Below are 9,263 nucleotides of genomic sequence, written 5' to 3'. Positions count from 1 at the left end.
CCTGGCAGTGGAAATGTCATGGCTTTTCATGTGAGGAGGAGGAGGAGGAGGAGGAAGGAGAAGAAGAAAAGAGGAGAAGGTTTGGAGGACGAGGAGAGCGTGACGTGGTGAGAAGCTCGGCTGCACAGGAGCACAGAGTGTGTTTCTGACATCAAGTGTGACGAGGGGCCAACGGCGCCGACCTCTGCTCATGAATAAGACATGATGGCCGCCCCGGCTCCTGCTGTCCATTTGCCATTTGCACGCTTGGCCACAGCCGTGGAGGACGAGTGTGGAGGGAGACGAGCGGCACACAGAGGAGACAGAGGACACTCTGAGCTCCACTGCTGCTCACAGACTACAAACACTACCAAGTAAACTGTGAAGGAACACTATGTCATCATCATCATCATCATCATCATCATCATCATCAATATTACTACTACTTTCATTAGGGATCCACAATATTATTGATATGAGCTGATGGAAAATGTATGATGTCACTTTTTCAGCTCGCACTTAAAAAAGAGAGATGTATCTTTGTTTATTTAATATACTAGTGATATACACTGCACATACACATACACATATATATTAACTATATATCAAGAGTTTCAAATGTGATTCCAGTCAGGACCGTTTCACCAGGATACAGAAAAAAAAGATTTTTATTATTATCTGTATCATGTAAAAATGTATGTAAAACTAAGAGACATTAACAGGACAGAATATAACGTGAAACTATTAATTTTTCTACACTACTTTGTATATTTTATGACATTTTATTAAAAATGTTATATTTTCGTTTCCAGCATATTTTTATCTAGAGCGATTAATCGGCCACTATTTGCCATTTTTTAATAATCACAATTGAGCAATTTATCATCTATTAAACGGCAAATTATTCCAAACTAATGTTTAACATGTATTTAATATTTAGTTTACACTTGATTTTTTAAAAAAAACATACTGTATAAAATAATAAAATGTAGATTGAGTAAAAAAATCGGATAAATATAAGAAACAGAAAAATTGTTAACGGTCGTCGTCCGTCAGCTGCTGTGTTTCTAAAAATCCTCGTTTATAAAATAAATAATAATCGGCCACTGTTTTTAAAACGATAAATAATCACATGACGTCGACCCTCGGCAGGAGGCGGAGCTTCAGCAGCAGGTGTTTTACACTCACACACACTACTCGTCCCACAATGACTGTGTGATGATTCTGATTTGATTGTCGACGGTGAGACTGGAGTGGAATCAAGCGTCCACAGAGAAGAGACGCCATCTTTACGACCTGCGACCCACTGAATTATGGGAAGGTCGTAAAAACAAATACAAATAAACGTTGTCAGGGTGATTAAATATAAGTTAAAAATAAACTCCCTGAATGGGTCGTTGTTGCCTTTATATATAATAACATTTTAATGAAATCTTATTAATTCTGGCGTTCTCCCTCTGAGACTAATAATGTCTTTTTTATTTTATTTTATTTTATAATGAATCCCCATTTTTACTGTAAACAGACATTTACACTGGCTGAGAATGGCGCTGCAGCCCCGCCCTGCAGTCTGTGTGAGAGTAAGGAAACATGAGGGATTTTGATTTGCATGATTGTGCGAGACACGTCGTTGAAAGGCGAGAGAGAGAGAGAGACACGCGCTGCAGGGCCAGATTTAGTGATGCACCGAGCGCAGAACATCTTCTGTGTTTACTCTGGATACAGATATTTGCCTCCTTCATTTCCAAACTTGGCCTTGGGCTCGCGGATTGATGTCCTTAAACGATTTCCAATAACAGCCGCCGTCCTGTGGTCACAGCATTTGCAAGTTCAATATGAGAGAATACGTCTGAAAATCCCCAGGAAAATCCCAATTTTGAGGGAGGTTTTTGAAACAAACGCTGAAGAAAACCAGATCAGTCAGAGAGAGCAGACCTTTGTCACCCGTGTTTCATAAAGCAGCAACTGAAACCTTTACATTTTCACTGGATCCAGAAATGGTAGAGCGTCTGACCCTGCATGTCCGATGATATTTAACAGAGATATTTTTACAGTTCTGCCCATTTTAAAGAGTTCTGCAGATTTTAAATTTAATAGGAGGGTACTTGGGTGATCACCTACCTGAAGATAACGCTGAGAAATACACATCTGAACGTGTTCAATGGGACTAAACCATGTTGCATTTACATTGATGCCAAATCTGTAATCTGGATAGGATCTGGATTAAATTTGGTCTGATGGTAAAGCGTTTGATCCTGCATGCAGATACCAAATTATGTTCAAATCTGATGAGATTTGACAGAGAATTATTATTTAATAATTTTACAGTTTTTCTCGTTGAAAATGTAATCATTTTTATGACGTCATAAGTGGGCGGATTCTAACCTAAATTTAGTAGGAGGATACTTGGGTGATCGTCTACCCATCACACAAAGATCTTCCTGATCCGTGAAGATGTTGCTGAGTGACCACTGATCTATCCATCTATACATTTAAAGCCGTCTGCAGCCATCTCACCGTGAAGAGTATTTGGCAACATTGTGTCGACAGGAAGAAGAAGAACTAACTCACAGAGCAATGAAAACAGAAGCTCCTCAGTGGAGGCAACAATAAAACCCTGAAATGATTTTGTGCTGTGTTTGTTTAGTTCAGGTTTCGTCTGAACCAAACCTCTGATGGGAGGTCAAACAAATATCGATCCACATTTCTCCTCCTCCTCCTCCTCCTCCTCGTCTGTTTCCTCTTTTGTTTTCCCGCTCTGACCTCAGCGAGGCAGATGGGAATCAATAAAGAAAAGAAAGAAATCGGGGAAACAACTGGTAAATAATTTGGTCACAAACTGAGGAGGAGAAACCGACTCACTGGACTCCAGAACTTTGTGGATGTGAAGCAGCAAATTGAGGTGAAAGTTCAGGAGGAGGACGTGGGCTGCGGCGTTGGAGGGTCAGAGATGAAGAACACCCCAGACCAGAGGAACAAATGAGAGTCTGTCTCCTTTAACTGGAGGCTGCGTCTCCTTTAATGTGGACCAGGAGCTGTCAGAGGACGTCCTGTGTCTCTAACTGGTGTCAGCGTGAAGTCTGTCTTCTGTCCTCCAGCTCTGCTCACAGCGAAACAACTCTGACCTCCAGACTTTAAAACTGGAGGAACTGAGAAATGTTAACCTCTGACCTCTGACCCCGAGGCTCCCAGCATGCATTAGCAGATGAACTAAGCCAACTACGGACTGAAGGACTGAAGGTGGAGGAGAAGACAGTCCAGAGTGAGCAGCAGGTTATTAAAACTGATGAAAAACTGGTCGGGAAAGTGTGCGCGTGAGTGTGTGTGAGTGTGTGTGTGTGTGTGCATGTGTGTGTGTGTGTGTGTGTGTGTGTGTGAGTGTGTGCATGTGTGTGTGTGCGTGACAGAGAGAGAGGATCATCAGATTTGTTCATTGCTGTGGAAAGTCTGAAGGCAGGACAACAAACCAACGGTCACCACAAGAACTGAGCTGATCAAAGGACAACAAAGGTAAACAAGAGAGAGAGAGGGGGGGGAGAGAGAGAGAGAGAGAGAGAGAGAGAGAGAGGGGGGGGAGAGAGAGAGAGAGAGAGAGAGGGGGGGGGAGAGAGCGAGAGAGAGAGAGAGAGAGGGGGAGAGAAGCAATGACTCATGGGAGGACGAGGAGCCAAATGCAGTGGAGGAAAAATAATAAAAAGTCATTTACAGAGGCGTCTTCAGACCTTCAAAATAAACTGCCTGATTCCTGCAACTCACTCACAGATCTGGTCCACAGAGGACAAGACGTCTCTTTGCAATCAGACAACAGAGACAGCAGCGACAGTGGAGACAACGGAGACACACAGAGGAGACAGCAGAGACAGTGGAGACAGGGGAGACAGTGGAGACAGAGGAGACAGCAGAGACAGAGGAGACAGTAGAGACAGCAGAGACAGTGGTGACAGTGGAGACAGCGGAGACACACAGAGGAGACAGTAGAGACAGTGGAGACAGTGGAGACAGCGGAGACAGAGGAGACAGTAGAGACAGCAGAGACAGTGGTGACAGTGGAGACAGCGGAGACAGCAGAGACAGAGGAGCAGCAGAGACAGTGGAGACAGCAGAGACAGCGGAGACAGTAGAGACAGCAGAGACAGTGGTGACAGTGGAGACAGCGGAGACAGCAGAGACAGAGGAGACAGTAGAGACAGCAGAGACAGAGGAGACAGTAGAGACAGCAGAGACAGTGGAGACAGCGGAGACAGTAGAGACAGAGGAGCAGCAGAGACAGTGGAGACAGCAGAGACAGCGGAGACAGCGGAGACAGAGGAGACAGCAGAGACAGTGGTGACAGTGGAGACAGCAGAGACAGAGGAGACAGTAGAGACAGCAGAGACAGTGGTGACAGTGGAGACAGTAGAGACAGAGGAGCAGCAGAGACAGTGGAGACAGCAGAGACAGCGGAGACAGAGGAGACAGTAGAGACAGCAAAGACAGTGGTGACAGTGAAGACAGAGGAGACAGTGGGGACAGAGGAGACAGCAGAGACAGTGGAGACAGCGGAGACAATGGAGACAGCGGAGACAGAGGAGACAGAGGAAACAGTAGAAACAGAGGAGACAGCAGAGACACGTCCAATCTTTCCCATGAAAGCTGCATAGAAACACACTGACATTATTTAAGCAGAAAAGACGGGACAGTTCGTCCCTCGTGAAAGTCCATACTGTACGATAAAGACTGAGGCGTTAAAAAAAACGATAACAGCTTTGACTTTGTCTTTAACTCGTCTCACAGTGTCCACATAAACCTGTCTGTCTTTGTTACACCAACAAAGTTTGACCTCAACCTTCATAAATATCATCAACTGTGTGTGTGTGTGTGTGTGTGTGTGATGCTTTAATGGAGGGAAAAACATTTGCATTTAAAAGTCACATGTGCTGTTGGGATTCCCGTCAGATACGTCAATCATCTTATTTTGAAGTTTGGCCTGAAAGACGGGATGGAAGGGTAAGAAAACGACGAGCGGAGAAAGGACGAGATAAATGTCTCCAGAGAAGAAGACGGAGACGACGAAGAAGACGAGCAAAACTCGAAAATTGTAAGTTTGTACTGTAAGTTCCTACTAAGTGTGTAAGTTTTAAAGGTGATGGTTAATGTGATCCAGATTTAACTACTTCTCCTTCTTCTAGCCTCTACCTTTAGGGGGCGCCACATCTAATCATCTACTTCCATCCTGGAGGTAGACGATCCCGGAGCAACAGACCAAAACACAAAAATGAATTTGCGACCAAATAATATGAAGACCTCTAAATAAGAGGTGGGGAATGAGTCTTTACCCGGAGTGAAGGAGATTAAGTATCTCTGGGTTTTGTTGACGAGTGAGGGAACAATGACGCGTGAGACTGGCCGAAGAATTGGAGCTACACGAGCGGTTTGTTCTGCCACAAAGTTGTGACCAAATGGGAGCTGAGCCAAAAGGCAAAGCTCTCCATCTACTGGTCATGAACGATGGAGGGTACCCGAAGTACCCGAAATGGGTTTTTTCAAGAAGGGTCTGTGGGGTCTCCCTTAGAGAGAGTGTGAGAAGCTCAGCCACCCGGGAGGGACTGAGAGTAGAGCCACCGCCCCTTTGTGTGGAGAGGAGTTGAGGTGGTTGAGGCACCTGGTAAGGATTCCTACCACGTCCAACTGGGAGAAGACCTCAGGTCAGACCAAGGACTAGGTGAAGAGATTATGAGTGTATTCATTCACACCAGCTCTTCCTAATCAAACCCTAGTTCAGAAAGTCGCAGGTTGCAGTTCGCTTCAAGTTTTGGCATTTGGCATTGTGGGTAAACGCAACCAAAACATATGTGAGTGTAGAACGATTAACCAACAGATGAGCCAGCTTTGTTATCCATTGTTTGTCTTGTCTTCTTCAATAATTGATACAGCGCCACCTCAGGCGAGGAGGGGAACACGTTATTCATGTGTTTAAAGAAACAGTTTAAAGAGGAGCAGACGACGTGACGTCGATGCAGGAGAGACAGAATCAGAGGCGTGTCAGAAAGAAGAATGAATGGTCACTGTACGTTCAACAGGCAGGAATCTCATCTCATGGAATAATGGAATGTTGACACCCTGCTGTTGACCTCTTGACCCTTGACACTTTAACATCCCCACCCCACCCCCACCGACCACCAACCCAGACCTTCAACAACCCTCGCGTTGTCCACCCTCTGGAGGCCTCTCATACTTCGACAAGTTTCCAGTGCCAGAAACTGGAGCTTGTTGCCATAGAAACAGCCTTGTATAGACGGGGAGGGGTGGAATCTCTGCCGCATTGCTCTACTTGGATGAGTGTTTTGTATTCAAGTGTGTGAGTGTGTGTTTGTCTCTGAGAGACCTCATGAATGAGTGTGTAATCAGGCTCTTGTGCCGGAGATACTTGTGCTGTTGTTGTTTTCACGATGCTCAGCTTCTTTCTTTGCTACTTCAGACGTTTCTCCAGCCTGAGCTGTGTTTTTCAGGACGAGCAGGAAACTTCTCTCATAAAAAAATAAAATATACTATCACAATATTTCCTGGCACAATACTGAAGTGATTCTTTGAAGCGCTGCATCCATATTGAAAATATTCTTGACGGTGGTTTTTCTCACACTGGTTTCGGCGTAACAGTTCCTCCGACCACTAGGTGGCAGCAGGCTTTTGGCTATTTGTCTCTATACCTAATTTGGAAGTGAAAAATCACAATGTATAACCTTCGTTAGTATCTCAATATATCCCGATATATTTTTTCCGTATCACATTTAGTACGACAACCTATTAGCTAACAGGAAGTGTACTTTGTCTTTAGTTTCAACACATTAAAAAAACCCTCACGTGTTGTTAGCATCTGTTTTACTAATTCACCAAGAACGAACATGTACACATGAACATGTACAAACATGTGCGAACAAGTGCGAAACAAGTATGAACATGAACAAAACATGTACGAACATATGCAAAACATGTACAAATGTGCGAAACATGTACAAACGCATACACGAACTTGTACGAACATGTGCGAAACACGTACGAATGCCTACGAGCTATAAGAACACATACGAATGCGTACGAACGCATACAAACTGAACATGTATGAACATGAAGGAACACGTACGAACTATACGAACACATATGAAACAAACACGAAGGAACATGAGTTGCTAAAAGGGATTTTTTTTTTTTAAAGTTAGCATAGCAAAGTTTGTCGTCTTACCACATGAATGATCCTCAAAATTACTACTTTTATTAAATTAGCTTCCTAAAAATGGTGAAATATTTATCAGTATCCTCGGCTGTGAAACACTAGGGGCGTGGCCACTGAAGTCCGAAGTATCATCATCTTCAAAACAGCTAACAAAATGAAGCTAACGCCAAGTGAGCTAACATTTGTAGGCGAGGCGTCTTCATGCAACATAAATGTTTTACAATTAAATGTAAATATTTGAGATGTTTTTAATAACATAGTATTTGTTTTTGCAACTATATTTTAAACATTACATTTGAAATATTTATGGTAATATTTTTGTAAGATTAGCAGCAGTAAATTATCTTTTGTCTCTTTATTATTTATTATTAATTATGGAAATCAGAATTATTTAAAATTGTCCACATCGTCCCATTCAAGTAATTCATAATAAATAGTTTTAACGTGTTTGGAAACAAATCTTTGAATTTACTTTAACTGTCCGTCTCTCTATTTTGTATTCTGTGTGTGTGTGTGTGTGGTCATGGGCATGGGCATGTCATTGTGTGTTACTGATTCAATTTCCCGCCCATTACTGTTCCATCATTAATGTAAATGAGACGTTTGATTGGTGACATCACGTACATTTGCCCCATGCGTGGCGACTCCATTACACGCCACGGCCTTAGCCAATCACAGCGCTGCTGCTGCTGCTGCTGCTGTTATTGCTGCTGCTGCTGCTGCTGTTAGTGCTGCTGCTCGAATTCAATCTGTTCAATTTACTTCTGGTTTTCAAAGACCTTAAATCACACACACACACACGCGCACGCCTGCTGACAGATGTATTAGACCATCAGATGAAGGTTCCGGAGCCTTGGTTAGGTCCTCCCATTCTCATTCAGGCATATTGAGAGTCTTCCTCACCTCTTCAGCCCAGTACAACCCCCCCCCCCAACATTCTATTGATCTCACAATCTCATCAGCTCGTTTCCTTGGCGATGAAATTTCCCCCCACATGAAAACAGGGAGCAGAGCAGCAGCACGTTGTTCTAAACGCGTCCACCGTGTCACTGATCCACTCTTCATCCTTTACTTTCTGACTCCTTCGAGGAATGAGCTGGAATATAGATATATAAGATGCATGATAACATTAGCCAGCCGCTAAACAGGGAAAACATATAGTACTTTATAATTGAACTCTGAACTATTCCATGGGAACTTTAGTGAGGGACATTTGGATAGAGCTGGTATTTAAAATACAAAACATAGTAAAATAAGTGTCTGCTCTAAGAGAAATGTCTTGATGAGGAGTTTTTCAGGAGAAGTGAGGACATCACAGACCACACCTCCCTCTACATCTGCTCTTCATCATCTTTGGGCTTTAACTGAGGTTCAGTGAACCATAGGGAGGTGCACACACACACACACACACACACACACACACACACACACAGGCTCATGGCCTCATCAGAGCTGTGGCAGCAGAGGTCATGAGGGACAGAAGCAGCAGCAGCATTTTTAACAATTAAATCAAATTTCTTTGATTTTTCAGCTTCTTGAATATGAATATTGTCTGGTTTCTTACGCATGCATGCACGCACGCACACACACACACACACACGCATGGACATTGATCCTGGATGACAGAAAATTTCCACTAATGTTTGCTTACAGTTTGGAATGCGGCCAGAGACAGCTCCACTGTCTTCAGGCAGCTCTTTTACAGATATACTGTAAATCTGCCACATTTCTACTCTCATTTATTTAATTTTATTTACACAAAACTGACTACAGTCGTGTGTAGAACATTCTCAAATGTCTTTGTTTTTGTCCACAAACATAAAAAAGATTCCGTTTGAATGATTTCTTTGTTTTTATGGAGCAAAAAAAATCAGGAAATATTCACATTTAACACATTTAAAGTATTAGAACAGCGAGCTTCTTTCCCATCACTGTGTTTAAATGTAAGAATATATGTTCAATAAAGAACCTCGAAAGCACAACCTATAGACCATCTGAGGAGGAGGCGTGTGTAATATTTAGTTATTTTTCATTGACTGACCTCTGCACACACACACACACACACACACACACA

At 43.1% G+C, this 9,263-nt stretch overlaps 1 protein-coding gene and 1 long non-coding RNA gene across 3 annotated transcripts in view; one reads left to right on the top strand and one right to left on the bottom strand.

The window, feature by feature from the left end:
* iglon5 (IgLON family member 5) overlaps positions 1-9,263 on the bottom strand; it is an 80,649-nt gene that overhangs the window by 35,962 nt on the left and 35,424 nt on the right. The gene's annotated exons all lie outside the window — the stretch shown is intronic.
* Positions 2,909-6,475, top strand: LOC131471370 (uncharacterized). The gene is made up of 3 exons (XR_009241992.1): positions 2,909-3,489; positions 4,915-5,056; positions 5,148-6,475. It is a non-coding gene; the product is annotated as an uncharacterized LOC131471370 (long non-coding RNA).

This window comes from Solea solea, chromosome 13 (assembly GCF_958295425.1).
Source record: "Solea solea chromosome 13, fSolSol10.1, whole genome shotgun sequence".
Lineage (NCBI taxonomy): Eukaryota > Metazoa > Chordata > Actinopteri > Pleuronectiformes > Soleidae > Solea > Solea solea.
This window is presented reverse-complemented; position numbering and strand designations above follow the sequence as displayed.